General features: G+C 46.1%; 1 protein-coding gene across 4 annotated transcripts in view; it reads right to left on the reverse strand.

The window, feature by feature from the left end:
- The window catches only part of LDLRAD3 (low density lipoprotein receptor class A domain containing 3), a 357,700-nt gene that overhangs the window by 63,739 nt on the left and 277,000 nt on the right, over positions 1-16,961 (reverse strand). For 2 of the 4 annotated variants that reach the window (XR_014790391.1, XR_014790389.1), the window contains one exon: positions 15,689-16,948. The exons of 1 other annotated variant lie outside the window; for it this stretch is intronic. The gene's annotated coding sequence lies outside the window, so the exon portion shown is untranslated. Of the gene's footprint in view, positions 1-15,688; positions 16,949-16,961 lie in introns of those variants that run through there. One more of the 4 variants, XR_014790392.1, reaches the window with a different exon arrangement.

The following is a 16,961-nucleotide window of genomic DNA, read 5'->3' on the forward strand; positions in this document are numbered from 1 at the left end:
GTTGAGCCACGTATCCCCCATCTTGTAACTGTGCATTTGGTTTCTTTTTCCTAGGTGCAGAACTTGGCATTTATCCCTATTAAATTTCATTCTGTTTTCTGCCCAGCGCTCCAGTCTGTCAAGATCACTTTGAATTTTGTTTCTGTCTTCCAAGAGCATCTCCACATTCATTCCTATACCCACTTACCTGGGATTAAGTTCCACTGAAAAGAATGAGACTTCTGAATAGTTATGCATAGGATTGCACTGTTAGTTGCCAAGCAAGAAGCATGTGCCTTCTATGTCTTGTAAAAGGTACATTGCCAGTGAAAATAGAAGGAAAGCCTAAGCAACCCAGAGGAATGCAGCAGGCAACCCAGTGTCCTCCAGATTGTTTGGATTACAATACCCATGACCACTGACCATTGGCCATGCTGGCTGGGGCTGATGGGAAGTCCAACAGTGCATTGGAGCCTTAAAAAGAAATAAAAATAAGTGGATTCTTGAACTAAAACCTGAGTTGCTTTGCAAAGACCTATGCTCTCTTTCTGCTACTACAGCTCATTGCAGCGCCTCCTTTACCAAGGCCTTCTTGAAGAGCTGGTTTCTCTTGCAGTTCATTTCTATCTCTAAGAGGGAATGTAAGTAAGTAAGAGCAGGGAATGGATATCTATCCCCCCTGCTGCCCCCTCCCGGTTGAATCCGGCAGGTTGGATGATGTCAAGGGAACAAAGGCTCCCTCCCCTCATGTCATCTGCCCCTTTTTTCCACTCTTTGTGCCCCTCCCTGCACAGAGAAAGGGTCTCAGCTGGCCTTGGAAGACAGCCTCCTTTGCACACCATGCACCGTCACGACTGGGGTGGTGAGCAGCATGTGGAACAAAGGGACTCAGCCAGCACTTGCAGGAGCTCCTACAAGTGCCAGCTAAACGTGCAGCCACCCCCTTGGTTTCTACTTCACGTTCTCTGCAATAGGAACGAAAAGCAGGAGGGAAGCACACTCGGCCAGGGCTTGCTCCCTCTTCCAATGGAGAGCGGGAGTGACGTGCTAAGCAAGGGGAATCCCCTGGTCATCTCTGATCAGAGATAACAGGGGTATTCCTCTCCCTGTGTCCTCTCCATGTTCCTGGTAGCCCCCAGGCCAGGGGGCAGGACTTGAGGAGGGGGAGGGGCTTGGGTAGAGGAGGAGGCGGGCCCCACAGAGGTTGCTGAAGCTGCCATGGGTCAGATGGGGAATCTCTGTGGGGCAAATTAGGCCCATGGGCTGAAGGCGCCCCATCTCTGGACTACAGGATGCAATTTTCAATGTTTTGATGGGGGAGGACTGCTCTCTAATTTGGCTTGCGAAACCCTGGACATGCCCCCCTTTAACCCCCCCCCTTACCTTTGAACTGACCTCCCCTGCCCAATTTTTCCCAGTGTTTTCATAGCGGGGGGTGGGGGTGGCAGCTGCTGAAATGCTTTTTCCTGCTGGTCACTGAAAGCGTTTCCTTTCTCAGTGCTCACCAGAACGTGATGTTATAAGGAAGAAGCTGCAGGGTGATTCAGTCCTTCTGACCTTTCAGGCTTGCTTTTGCTTACTTTCAGAGGTGGTCCTACAGCTTGTGCAGGGAGGGCAGGGACCCCCAAATAAGGTTCCCCCTGCCGCAAGTACCTTACACAGCTTTTTGAGTGCACAGCATGCTCACAGCTTTCCCTAGCCAGCCAGTCCTCAGTTCTAGGTGGCTGCATTCTCATTTTCTCCTTTCTGAGATATAGAGCATGCTCAGAATACTCTGAGCAATTGCACATGCTCAGAATGTTCCCTGAAGCCAGTTAGCAATCTGGCAAGAGGCCTTGTGGTAGAGTGTCTTCCTCTGCCTAACTCCCATACAAGAGTTATTAAGGACAACAGCTTGGAAAATGGGTGGGGACGAGGGCACCTGTAGCCCAATCATTTGTGTTATTGAAATTTTTTTTTATCTCAAACCTGCACACAAAACCAGAAGAGAGAAGCAGCAGCCAGTAAACAGCACTCTCAAAATAGCTTTGTTTCTTGGGTGCCGTCACTATTCTAATTTATTTAAATACTGTGGGAGAGTTTGTATGAATTTTATAAACCATATGGGTTGGATTCAGATCCAGTCATTGATTTCAATGGGTCTCTTCTAAGTATGACCAAGTCTGGATCCAACCCCATAAAAATAAATAAATTTACCTATGTCTATTTAGACAGAAAAAAGCTCTACAACTCCCAGCATTCCCAGTTAGCCATGCTGGGACTTGCACCCTTAAATGTCCTTCCTTAATCAGATAAGAGAGTGAGCTTGAACAGAAGCACTAAAGCAGGTCATGTAGCAACGCTCATGGAGTTAAGCATCTCTAAAGGTTACATACTTCTAACTGTTATGACATCCAGTTCTGGGTCATGATCCCATTCCAACTGTGCTGTACTAGAAAAGCAGCAACCATGATTATCATATTCAGTGAAAAGAGAACTAAAGGAGAAACGCTAATGCCCCTGTGCTGCAGATCAGCACTGTTGCTGGTTTTCTTACAGCTTTCCATGCATTCGACATGCCTTGGTTGGTAGCTTGATCAAAGGCAGGAGCTATGCACAGGGTTCCTTGTTCTGGTAGGGGGGCATGCGTTCCAAAGGCAATCCATGCACATATGGTCTTCCACTGAATCAGGACACATTCTGCAGCAATTTTAAGTTCCCCTGTATCAATAATGTGGGTGAAGCCCTGCTCCGGCATTAGCTATACGAATGTGATGGGGACAAGGGAAGCCTTATCATTCCCACCTGCCGCATACAAGTCAATGGAGAGTGGGAAAACTGACAAGACCAAATCACAAATAGCTTCTGGTCCAGTCAACGTCACTCTGGAAGAGAGTATTGGGGGGGGGGGCACTGCATATTTGATGCACTGATCTTTTCACAGAGTTTAGATATATATATAACACTTTTAAAAGTCAGAACAAAAGAACTCTAAGCATTCAGGAGCCTGTAACAATCACACCAAAGCGAGTACATGTGTACTGCAACAGTGCTGTGTCATGCTTCAAGGCGCTTTCTTTTCAGGGTATATCTTGGAGTGTTAGAAAAACCTGCAAAACCGTTTTGACCAAGACTGGAGCCCTTTTCATACATGCATCACGTGTACAATAACCATGTGGAGCAGGCGGGACCGCCTCCTGATGGCTCCACCATCACCATGCTGTCTCCAAATGTGGGCTGGATCCAGATTTAAGCTGGATCAATTGTGCTGGGGGAAGTGGACTTTCCCGCCCCTTCCTTCCCACAGGAGCCCCCTGAAAATACTACTCAGAGACCCAGTTCATAGTATCGTGGCTGGGGAAATAAGCCACGGTGGCTTATTTCCCGCACTTCACGTGCTGGCCGCATGGTGGGGAGATTAGCATAATTACCTTCGGTAATCCAGCTTGTTGTGTCATAAGACCCAGCCAGGGTAGCTTGTTGCCATGGGTAACAAGCCACCCACAACCCATGGGCTGTTGTAGGGTTTGGGGTGGCTTGTTACCCGTGGCAACAAGACATCCTGGCTGGGTTCACATGACAGCAAGCCACACTGCCAAGTTTAATTATGCTAATCCCCCTGGAATGCAACTGGCATGCACAGGCTGGTTAACAAGCCACCAAGGTTTATTAACCACCTTGCAATCATGCGAACCAGGTCAGAAAGTCAGGGGACCCTGCTGAATGGGATGAGCTGGGGGGGGGGCAAAAAATTGGGTGGGGGGACCTTACATGACCAGAGCCCTTCTTCTCATGGAAGCTTCCTTCCTCTTGAAGGCAGATCCTGCATCCAACCCTTTGTGCATAAAGCAAGACAATTGAACATGCATAGGCACTCCACGTGATGACACTGGACCTCCTGTCATTCAAGAGCACAAAAAACGAGCATATGTGTGTACTATGGCAATTATGCCCTCCAACGCTGCCTCTGAAGCTGTGGAAAGTTATCATCTGTGCACTGCCTACATGAGGATGTTTATCTACAGAAAGTCACAGAACTTGACCCCTCATTTAGACAGCATGTGAGCTCTGTGCTTTTAACATTCTTCTTTGTAGATTTGTTAAGTGGGTAAAATGAAAGTTACGAGGAATGGTGGAGATTTCTCTGCATATTTCTTAGCTGTTCAAAATGTGTTTGCATGAGAAGAAAGGAATTCTTGGCATTACTAACTGGATCAAGGCTGGAGCTGAATTAAGTAACACACAACTTTGTTTTCACAGCTGGTCTATCCTGTTCTACAGATTGCCTTCTTTTGTGCAGTGTTCACTCCATAGGTTTTGCCCAGAACTGTGTGGGGCAACACAGCTTCTCGGCTCCTTTAAAGATGCCACTCCACCGTCAAAGGGCTTCTCCTGACCCCAGTGCTGCAGGATTTTTGTAGACACGGACATAGCCCAGTCCATTTTACAAAGAGACATTTGGCAAGCCTGAGTCATGACAATGTCAGGAGTAAAGCAGAGATGCCTAGCAGCCAAATCTCTGTATGAAGAAGCAATTTGTCGGGGGCCATCAGAGCAAGGTCACTGAGGGCTGGCCAGAGTTGAAAGACTTTAAACATTAGAAGCTGAGATATCAAGCCAGTTCAGGTCAAGGACTAGAGACAGGTCAGAAGGCCGGAAATTAAAGCCAGAATCAAGAAGTCGAAGCACATCCAAATGCCAAGAGGTTAACCTGAGGCAGGAACCAGAGCCAGGAATGGAGACAGAACAGTGGGAACAGTGTTTGAATCAAATGCAAAGTAAAACAGGGGTGGAGAGCCTGTGGCCTTCCAGATGTTGTTGGATTCCAACTCCCATAATCCCTGACCATTGGCTATACTGGCTGCGGTTGATGGGACCTGGAGTCTAACAACATCTGAAGGGCCGCAGTTCCCCACCCCTGTTTGTAAAGAGACTGTGACAGTGTTTTACAGTGCCCAGTATTAATGGCACTGTTGCTGCTATTCACTAAGATTTATTTCATGCTGCTAATACTGATCGCAATAATGGAAATGCCACAGCTTTATTGAAAAGGCCATTAAAGCCCTTTTTCGAGAACACACTGTCGGCTTATATTTTGTAGGTAAAAGCATAAAAAATAATGTTAAAAAATAAATAAAAATAAGTCAAAGTAATCTTTCCAATGTCATGCTCAAAGTCAATTGTGAGCCATTTCTAAAATGAATGGTGCTACGGCATAGGAGATGCACACTTTTGGAGGTGACTGCAATGCTGCAGCCCATGGTGACAAGCAGACATAAGAGGTCATTCACCTGTCTGCATTCTGCCTCATAGCGTAATTTCTGGAAACAAGTCCCATCCCCTCCATTCCTGATGGGGCAGGGAGGAGACACATGGCCTCTTCCCACATTTAGAACCATGTGAAGGAGATGTGAGATGTGTAGGCTCCCCCTTGATGAAATTATGAGAACATGTGCAAAACAGTTTTCATTGCTTTGGATGCCCTTCTTCTTGATCCCAGATGTGTGTGAGTATAGGAGTGGCCGGCTGTGATTCCTCTGCAGGAACAACCCATTGCATGAGTTCAGCAGCATTCTCTTCACATGTGTGAGTTGAGCTTTGCATGACATTCACCCTGATTAATAGACATTAATCCTGATAAATATGGACATGTACTTATTGTCCATAGAATCATAGAATCATGATGTGTTAAAACAGGGATGGGAAACTTGTGGTCCTCTAGACATTGCTGTACTCAAGCTCCCAACAGCCCCAGCCAGAATACAAATGGTCAAGGATAATGGGAGTTGGAGTCCAACAATATCTGGAGGGCCCGCATTCCCCACCTCTGTCATAAAGGTATCCCTGATCTAGTTATTCTTAACATGAGCAATGGTCCATGTTTGGGCCATACTCCTTTGCTCACTTATATCAGGACAGCGGCCATCCACAGGTTATTACTAACCTTTACTGAATTCTGAACTGCACTGATTTCTCCTTATGCAAGTTTTTAATTCTTCTGTTATTGTTTTGCATGGTTGCTTATTTCAAGATGAGTTGCCATTCACAGAGTCATAAATATGGAAAGGACTAGAAAGTCATCAAGATGTCTCACTGTGAGATGTTTCACTCATCTTTCCCTTCTTCCCCTACAGACTAGCCCACATAATTCATTCAGGAACACCTGCATTATCTAGGAATCGTCTTCCTTTGCTTTCATTTTGCTTCGGCTGCAGAATAACCCTTTGACCAGACATGCATATTTGAGCCTGAGACTGCAATCCTGTGTGCACACACACACCTGGAAATAAACCACATTGAACAAAATGGGACTTACTTACTAGTAAAGATGCATAAATAAACAGACTGGGGCCTGGTTATCATCTTCTCCTGCATGAGACTATCCAACCCTTAATTCTTTATCTGAGGGCTTCTCAGGCCCCTGTCATTAGGCAGACTGTGATGGCAATCTCAGGGAGCTAATTTTGGGTGTCATGAAGGGAAGCAAATAGTTATTTAATTTATTACTATTGTATTTTTACTCCCAGGGAGGGATGCTTGTGGGATTTTCTGCCTTAGGTGCTCAAATAACTTGGCCAGCCATGGGTACTGTGCACCCTGTCGGTGGGGTGGGGTGGGGGGCATTTGCTGTTCCACCTCAGGCAGCAAGATATTTTGGGCTCTTCTCCAGATCGCCCTGCCATCTGAAGTTAGTTGAGTGGTGATCAGACACAGGGCCTTTTTGGTCACAGCACCTCAAATATGCAATGTCCTCCCTAGGCATTACAGCATTTTTGATAGGTGATTTGGGGGGGGTTGTTGTTGTGTAGCTTTGCTGGATTTTAGTGACTTTTCACCTGCAGCTTCTCTGATTTTATGGTTTTATTTTTTATTATTTTATTATACTTGTTTCGAAATTGTACATGGGCCTGAGAGCCCCTTTTACAGAAGGACAGATCATAAATTGGTTAAATAAGTAAGATTGTACCGTAAAATATTCAACAATTATCATTTAGATGGCATATTATTTAGATTATTTAGACATCAATAACATTAGCTGTATTTTATTCCTGTGCAGCACCTAATAGATTTTTGATGATCTATGGACAATAATAAATAAGTGGGACCTGCAACAAAATGTTGCAGTGTGGGGCACTCCTGTTCAGGTTTCAAGACACTCCATTCCATCACCCCTTAGCAGTTTTCCATTCGCCCCACCCATTCCCACTGCACCAAACAGCATTCCATGGTCACCGAACATGCTCAGTTTCAGTGGGACATCTTGGAGTCTCTCCCCGCCACCCCATCCCACCCCACCCAGGGCTTTTTGCTAAAGTTCTTTGTACCTCTGCCAAACAAAACATTCCCCCAAGCTTGCTGTGTTCCCCTACTTTTGTTTGTGGATGGTGCCATGTTGGCTGTCTCAAGACTCAGAGAACTGAGTTTGCTAATAGGATATATCCGGGGTGCAGAACCTCAAGTTCAGGGGCCAAACCTGACCCTCCAGAGGTTCTTCAGATGACCATGTCCCCTTTTCCCCAACCACCGGTCATTCAGTGTTTTCCCAGCACTTGTGCAGTTTTCATCCCATTCAAAAAGGCTGCCTCTCCCAAGGCTTTAATTTAACTTAGCTTGAACTTAAAATGCACAGGTATGGTTTTTTTTTTGTATTTTTAGCCCCATCCCTTCTGCCTTCACCCCTTCCCAGCACTGAAATGCGGCCCCCAAAAGGCTTCTCCGAAATGGAATTCAGCCCTCAGGCTAAAGAGATTCTGCACCGCTGGTATATATGATGATGACGACGTTAACCAACCCTGTTAAAATGCCCTACCTTTCAGCACTGGGCTCAGATCATCCTCGTATGAGAGAGCAACTGAACAGTGATCCCCTCTCAATGAATGAATGGATTTGCCCACATCATACATCACGTGAAAGTGCCCTTGCCAATGGGTCTGCTGGGTCGCTCTAGTGGAAAATTGTTTCTTTTTTGTGCATCCCGCAACTTGCCAATTCCTGAGCGCCCTCCCTGCTAGTGCCTCAGATGCTTTTGGCTGCATTCAGCCCGATGCCAGTCGGACTCAGCAATGAAAACTTGACAAGTTCACAGCCTGAGGTGCTACTGCTGCCTTCTCTTGCATCAGTGCCTCTGCCTTTGAACATAATCCAGATCATCTTCCCCAGCTTCGTATTTTCTTCTCTTTTTTTAACTCAGCGGGCCCTTTTTCATGCCTTGTTAGCACATTTTCAGCCGGTTTGAAGAATGCTTTGAAAGGCGGTCCTGCCACCAGAACCCGGCGCTGGAACCCTTTGATGTTAATCCCAGCTTTATGTGTCTACATGACATTACTGTGGACAGGCTGGTGTTCTCTCGTCACCTGGCAGGCACTATTACGGAGCGAGTGACACTATCAATAATGGCTCCAATTACTGCCGTTCTTCTTTCAGGCCATGGCTCAGAGCTTTAAGGCGACAGCAGGGGCAAGAGGCCGCTCTGGTGTGGGGTTTCCATGGACATATGATGGGCTGCATGACGCTCATCAGGAGGCTCCAGGGAAAGGATAAGGCAGCATGTGTTCCTTTCTGTCTAAGGAATAGTTTATAGCATTCAGTAGGTGCAAGTTGTAAAGCTTTTCCCAGACTGTACCATGCAGGGCTGGCCCTACCATTAGGCAAAGTGAGACAACTGCCTCAGGCAGCAGATACTGGGGAGTGCGGAGCAGCAGCAAGATGTTGGGAGTCAGTGCTGTTTGCCTTCTAAATTCACCTGCTGCCTTTGGATGCAGTGGAGGAAGCTGACCCATCACCAGTTCACCTTTTTTGATTCAACTGCCAGAACGTTTGCTTTATTTATATGGAGTTGGGGGTGGGCACCATCTTGTACTTCACCTCAGGCAGCAAAATGTCTTGTGCTAACCCTGCTACCATGTCAAGCTGCAAGTGGGATGTTGTGTGTTTGTGTGTACACACACCACCAACACACACATACCTACAGACAATCTCCTTGCACGCAGAAAATTAGCAAGTCAGGAAGAGAGGTTCATGCTAGCCTTCTGCTGTGGGTTCAGCTCCTGATTCCCCCATTGCCACCATAATTCTCCCTTTCCCCAGTATCAATACCTTTCAGTATCCTTCCTTAGCCTTCCCTGGCTTATTCCATTGCAATTTTTTAAAGACTTGCTTTTGAAGTAGACTAACTTTTGCAAACCAAACACACATCTGCAAAACTTTTGATAAGAAAACTCTGGATTTCTTTGTCATAGGACCAACTGAGTGCTCCGGAACGGTCTGGGGAGAAGGGGGTTGCTCTCACCAACAGAAGCTGGTCAAGTAATGTGCTTTTCAGTGTTAGGCCCTGTTACTTCTTGGAGCTTGGCCCAACTTCCAACTAATCGCTCTAGCCTCACTCCAGTCTAAAGCATGCCAGGGAACATAATCCACTGAAGATACATCCTGAGAGCTCAGAGGCACTAAAGCTGAGGCATTAGGCACTTTAACAAAACTCTGTGCCAAAAAATTGCTTACTTCTTTGAGGAGTTTTCCAGACACGGCAGAACAAAATCACACACTGCGTCGTTGTTGTTGTTGCTGTTGTTATTTTACTGGGTCTTAGCCCTCCTTCTGCCATGCTGCAAAGCACTGGAGTACCAGACCAGAGCAATTTAATGTCTGTTCTGACAGGACACAGCAGTTTCAAGGGACTATCCTCTGCCCACCTGTGAGTGACTACATTTGTTTTTCTGGAAGAGTTCCAGTGTCCTGAACAGCTGCCCAACAGACAGACATTCAACAGGTAACCCTTTCCCTATTATTGGATCTCAATCTCAGGGAGAGTTGCTCCAGTTGAATTTCTGCCTGTCATGCCAACACTGAATGTGTCTGTCATCATGAAGCCCAGGTCCGGACCCATTGTCACCCTATCCTCAGTGGGGAAGGTATATGGCAGGTTGATGTCTGCTTAATACAGGTATGCACAAGTTGGAATGGACCCCACCAGCTATTGATGGCAGCCTTTGGGAACCTGATAAACCAGTTTTTGCTGCCTGGGTGGAGGGAAAGTGTGAGAATTATTAAACACCTAACAGTGTAGCCTATGTCTAGCTTTGCGTGCAGGCTTGATGTACATAGGAACACAGGAAGCTGCTTTATACTGAGTCAGAACACTGGTCCATCTAGCCCAGTATTGTCAACACTGACTGGCAGTGGCTCTCCAGGGTTTCGGGCAGGAGTTTTTCCTGCCTTACAGGAGATGCTGGGGGTCGAACCTGGGACCTTCTGAGTGCAAAGCAGGTGCTCTACCATTGAGCTATGGCCCCTCCCTGGCAAAGCCTTTGCTTCAGCTGAAGAATAGAACAGAAACCGTTCTTGTTGAACTGGTGCAAGGGCAGTTTTACTCCCCAGTAGGCAGTCTAGATTTGTCTAAGGATTCAGCCAAGCCAGGGCTGAATGGAAATAGAACCACACTACGGTCTGTGTAATGGAGCAGGCATTTTTATTTATGTATCTGTTTTGGCCCTGCATTGCACTAAGGTGCCTGATGCCTCCCGTTTAATTGCTGCTAAGCTCTCAGGATCATCAGTGGATTAGATTGCCTGGCATGGTTTAGACTAGGGAGTGATTAGTTGGAGAGTGGCTGAGGCTCCAAGAGGCAAGAGGGCGAAAAACACATCATTGGATCAGTTGCTGAGAGTGCAGAAGCTGACCATCCAACTCACAGAGATCCAGTTTAAGCAGGATGCAAAGTCGGAACAAAAGAGCTGGGCAGAGATCGAGAGCTTACACATGCTCGCCCACAGCAGCTGCTCCTATAATAGGTATCAACAAATCTATTTGTCTTTCTTGAATCTCTCAGAGGATGTTTTTTATGTTTGGCATAACAACACAACACATTCCATCTTCTGCCAGTTTGACTTATGCAAGTGGAAAAGTCTTTACTCATAGCAGTTAAGCAGCTCGTCTCCGAGACATCTTTCTGTGCCCCAGAGACCTCTGCTGCTGTTTGAGAGGGCAATTTAAGCTTTCACAATTGGACCTGACAATGGAGCACCAAGAGTCTTGCTCTCATGCAGAGCTCCCAGGAGTGCATATTTCCATTCATTTGGAGGGTCATTCCTGGTCTGATGGAAACCTGGGTCAAGAAGAAATGCAACGTGGAAGTGTTAGTTAGGTTTCCCTCACAACTGTAGCACCACAAATTGAGGTGGATGGAGTCATCTTTTCTTTTCCAGTGGGTAAAATACCAAATTTGATCCAGAGTGTGAGATTGCACCAGTTATTTTCCCTGAATATGTCCCAGGAAAAAGTGGTACAATTCACAACATATCCTGGAGCAGCAGAGGCTGGTGGCTCCGATGTCAGTGGGACAGTGTGAATCCACTCCGGGTTTCAGCCAGAACCAGTCAGAAGTTCTCTAAAGTTTAGAGTTCTGACTGGTTCTGACTGAAACCTGGAGTGGCTTCACTGCCCCATTGACATCAGAGCCACCAGCCTCCACTGTCCCGGAGTCATGGGTAACAGCTCTCTACTTCGGTTCGGAGCGTGTTCTAGGAAAGTGAGTTCTTCCTTAAATGTATTTTCCTGTGGCGTAGCGCCTGACATTTGAAGCAGACATTGTGGGGCTTTGTATCTGCTAACTGGGAAGGGCTTCTGTCTTAGTGGATCCACTATCCCAGGGTACTCACTCATGAGCAGATCTGTAGGTATGGGGGCTTCCAGTTTTGTAGCTGAGGAATGGCTCCAGATGGAACCCTCCCAGCCAACAGGCCTATTAATGCAGGGGTGGGCAACCTTGTGGCCCTCCAGATGTTTCAGCCTACAACTCCCATCAGCCCTAGCCAGCATAGCCAATGGTGAGGAATGATGGGAGTTGTAGGCCAAAACATCTGGAGGGCCACAGGTTGCCCACCCCTGCATTAATGGCTGATTCTTCTGATGTTCTTTGCAAGTACAAAATGCACCTGATAAAGAGCTCAAACAGACTGTTCTGATCCTACCATTAGGCAGTGAGACATCCGCTTCAGGCAGCAGATGGTGAAGGGCAGGGAGTGACAGCAAGGTGTTGGAGGAGAGAGCTGTGGGCTCCACATAGCCTGCTGTGCACCCTAAGCTAGTCTGCTGCTCTCAGAATCAGTAACCTGAAGAGTCAACTGGCGGTCTGGTTGACTTTTGTATATGGAATGCGGGGAGGTGCCATCTTGTCTTTCATCTGAGGCAGCAAAATGTCTTGTCCTGGCCCAGTCCAGGAGCAGCTGCAACAAAGAAAGCCGACTGGCTTCAGAACAGTGCTTAAATGATAGGAAAAGAGGTAGGGGAGGCCCTTAATGAAATCTACAAATCCCACTCCTTGACTTGTAGCGAAATCATAGCTTTCTTGTAGCCTTCTAAAACCAGTAGTTCTGGAAGCTACTGGCACCCCTGTAATTTGAGCACTGTGTCAAATCCTAACTTAACAATGAAATCACCCCTGGGGGACACTGGGTCTGTTCCTCACCCCACCCCCTTCTGGGCTGATCCTCATTTTTTTCTTTAGCCTTCCAGGTAGGCAGTCTCCTGGGATCCTAGTTGCCTGGAACTCTGAGCAAGGTTTATAACCCCAGCAAGCAAGCTGCAGTTCCCACTGCTTCCAGCCTTTGGCTGTTGCATTTGACATATTATGAGAAACCAGTAGAAAGAAACAAATTCGGGCAACACCCGTATTTAGGACAGCTGGTGCAATAAGCCATGCGGCATATTCCTAATGACCGTGAGAGGTTGTTTTGCTGATTTTGGTACCAGATTATCGTTTTCTTTTTTCTTTTTTTTTTTTGCTCGTTGGCTTAAAATCTGGGTTGACAATAGCTTAAGCCTCATTGACTTGACTGCTCTTCTTATTGATTTCCGAGCCTGAGTCTATGCCATTTCTGTTGCTTAGGAAACATAGCTGGGAGAGGGAGAACGTCTATTCTGCGGAGAGAAAAGAGCAATAACATTTCATATAACTTCTGCTGACAGTGACAGCCACAAACCTGAAGGGGATTGAGGGCAAAGATCTAATTTTGCAATAGGATGATATCCAGTTTTTCTATTATTACGCTGGGTCAGAAGATCTCTGCTTTGTCAAAGTCAGCTTTGGTCCTGGTGAAAGAGACTGGATAAAGATTTGCAGCAAAAAGGAGGGCTGATTTCTACAGAAAAGGTTAATGCAGGCAGTGATACGGGAAGCATAAAAAGATATGTCATTTATATCTACACTCCACTGCCACGAGATAGCTTGCTATCCCAAGCAAGTTTTGCTTTTTTTGCCACTTGATTTCTTTCTTTTTTTATTCCTCATAATAATACTTAAGCAATATTATCATTATGCAATATGGCAGGTGTACATACACACACAGGGCCGGTTTGCACGATCAAATAAGCCACCATGAGTTATTTGAAGGTTGTTTCCCTCTCAAATAAGCCATGCCGCCCGGGTTCAGACAACACAACAAGCTGCACCTGGGTGGGTAATTAGGGAACTGGCGGCCAGCACACAACACTGATTAAAGCAAGCCACTGTGGCTTAATTTGATCATGCAAACTGGGTCACACGCTTTTAATTAAGCAAAAGGTTCTGGAGCGTTTTGCCTGCATGCGTAGTGCCTAGGCCCACTTAGGGCCAGTGGCGTAGTATTAAATTTAGAAGTGCAGGTGCTGATCATGACAGTCCCCATAGCCACGCCCCCAAGGTGAGTTCAAAAATTCAGGCAGCTGGGTTGATCCATATCAACAAACTAGTTCTAGCACTGGTCATCTTCACCAGGACCAGGTATTTTGTAAAGCGAATGGGTCTTAATTGCCCATTCAAGATCAAGCCACCCCAAACTACTTTGCATTGCAACAGGAAACAATTTATAAAACTGTTTGAATCTAGGAGACTTTTAGATCCACCCCTGTCAGTGGAGCCCCAGGTGGACTCCGCAGCCCGGAGCACTTGGGGCTAGCTTCGGCTGATCCACCAGCTACAGCCTTTCCCGGACAGGGATAACCTAGACATAGTAGTACATGCACTTTACGTGGGGCTGCTCTTGAAGATGACTCGGAAGTTGCAGCTAGCGCAAAATGCAGCAGCTAGACTGCTGACCAGGACACCTTATAAAAATCATATAACACCAGTTTTAAATGAATTGCACTGGCTGCCAATATGCTTCCAGGCAGAATTCAAGGTTTTGGTGATGACATTTAAAGCCCTAAGCGGCTTGGGACTTCAATATTTGAGCGAGCACCTACCCCTAGATATGCTGCCCAAGGACTGAGATCTGTTGGAGGGGCCCTCCTCTGCATCCCACCAGTGCGAGACATACACTATAGTGGGACGTGGGAGAGGGCCTTCTCTGCTGTGGCACCCTGGTTGGGGATTGGCACAGACATTGATTTCATTTCGGCGCCAAGTAAAAACATGGCTTTTTACCAAAGCCTTTGAGGGCTAAATGCATTCCCTGAAATAGCACAGTTTTTAACTGTTTTAGATTTTAATTGGTATTAGCTTGTTTAATGGTTTAATATGTTTTAGGTGTTTAAATTATTTATTGTTTTATACTGTTTAAATTGATTTTATCTTCATGCCACCCTGAGATCTTAATGATATAGAGCAGGACACAAATGTTATAAATAAATACATACATTGTTGTTGTTGTTGTTCAGTCGTTAAGTCGTGTACGACTCTTCGTGACCCCATGGACCATAGCACGCCAGGCCTTCCTGTCCTCCACTCTCTCCCGGAGTGTGCTCAAGTTCATATTCATTGCATCAGTGATGCTATCTAGCCATCTCATCCTCTGCCGTCCCCTTCTCCTTTTGCCTTCAATCTTTCCCAGCATCAGGACCTTTTCCAGGGAGTTTTCTCTTCGCATTAGGTGGCCAAAATATTTGAGCTTCAGCTTCAGTATCTGTCCTTCCAATGAGCAGTCAGGGTTGATTTCCTTTAGGATGGACTGATTTGACCTCCTTGCAGTCCAGGGGACTCGTAAGAGTCTTCTCCAGCACCACAGTTCGAAAGCATTGATTCTTTGGCACTCAGCCTTCCTTATAGTCCAGCTCTCACAGCCATACGTTGCTACTGGGAAAACCATAGCTTTGATTATACGAACCTTTGTTGGCAAGGTGATGTCTCTGCTTCTTACTATGTTGCCTCGGTTTGCCATAGCTTTCCTCCCAAGAAGCAAGCGTCTTTTAATTTCATGGCTGCAAGTCACTGTCTGCGGTGATCTTGGAGCCCAAGAAAATAAAATCTGTCACTGCTTCCATTTCTTCCCCTTCTATATGCCAGGAAGTGATGGGGCCAGATACCATGACCTTAGTTTTTTTAATGTCGAGTTTCAAACCAGCTTTTGCACTCTCCACTTTCACCCTCAACAAGAGGCTCTTGAGATCCTCTTCGCTTCCTGCCATTAGGGTGGTATCGCCTGCGTATCTGAGGTTGTTGATAATTCTCCCGGCAATCTTAATTCTGACCTGTGATTCATCCAATCTGGCGTTTCTCATGGTGTACTCTGCATATAAGTTAAATAAGCAGGGCGATAATATACAGCCTTGTTGTACTCCTTTCCCAATTTTGAACCAATCGGTTGTTCCATGTCTGGTTCTTACTGTTGCTTCTTGACCCTCATACAGGTTTCTCAGGAGACAGGTAAGGTGGTCTGGTACTCCCATCTCTTTAAGAATTTGCCACAGTTTGTTGTGATCCACACAATCAAAGGCTTTAGCATAGTCAATGAAGCAGAAATAGACATTTTTCTGGAATTCTCTTGCTTTCTCCATGATGCAGCGAATGTTGGCAATTTGATCTCTAGTTCCTCTGCCTCTTCGAAAGCCAGCTTGTACTTCTGGTAGTTCTCAGTTCACATACTGCTGAAGCCTAGCTTGTAGGATTTTGAGCATAACCTTGCTGGCATGTGAAATGAGCGCAATTGTATGGTAGTTTGAACACTCTTTGGCACTTCCCTTCTTTGGAATTGGAATGTAAACTGACCTTTTCCAGTCTTGTGGCCACTGTTGAGTGTTCCAAATGTGTTGGCATATTGAATGCAGCACTTTAACAGCATCATCTTTTAGGATTTTAAATAGCTCAGCTGGAAGACTGTCATCTCCGCTAGCTTTGTTGTTAGTAATGCTTCCTAAGGCCCACTTCACTTCACTCTCTAGGATGTCCAGCTCAAGTTCAGTGACCGCACTATCATGGCTATCAGAGACATTAAGATCTTTCCTGTATAGTTGTCTGTGTATTCTTTCCACCTCTTCTTAATCTCATCTGCTTCTGTTAGGTCCCTGCCTTCTTTGTCCTTTATCATGCCCGTACATACATATTGTTGCTGAGAATATCTGTTTCCCCCAAAGCTACTGTGAGGACTGCAGCTAAGCTCAGAGGGAACAGGGAATTCTGAGAGGGGATGGCGGATGATGTCAGGGTCCCTGCTAATCCCAAAGTGGTGGCACTCCATTCCAGTGGGCCCTGGCTCCACTACGGAATTCTCAGGGCCGAAACAGACATTACTTGAAATGTGTCCAGCAGCTAGGGATAGTTATCTATATCTGTATAGCCCACCCCAAAATATATGCTGTCACAGGGATATGGCAAGGAGCTTATTGTGGATCCGGTGCACAGTATGTGGAGGCCTTGATGCCATTCCGGTTTGCTGTGATGCTTTGCTTCTGGTCAGCACTCACTCTACCTGCGAAATCTTGTGAGAAGACGAGCAGCAGTCAAGAGACGTCAGGGCTATTGGCTTTATGCAACAGGTAGTGGAGAAAAGCCAACTGGGGAATCCACAAAAGAATGTAGTCAGGAGTCATTGATCTTAGCACTAAAACCACCCAAAGTCTTCAGCCAAGTCACATATTTTGCCATCAGAAGAAGACATCATGGAAATTGTACTCTGTCATTCCTTTTCTTAATTTATTTCAGAAGTAAGTCTTGGAAGCTCACAGAATTTGGAATATACTGAGAAGGAACAGGCTGCTAGAGGCATACTAGGGAGAGCTGATCTGATATCTACGCCTTCTGGAGACAAAGA

This window comes from Heloderma suspectum, chromosome 1, assembly GCF_057233095.1.
Source record: "Heloderma suspectum isolate Gila_16-S chromosome 1, 16-S_ref, whole genome shotgun sequence".
Classification (NCBI taxonomy): Eukaryota; Metazoa; Chordata; class Lepidosauria; order Squamata; family Helodermatidae; genus Heloderma; species Heloderma suspectum.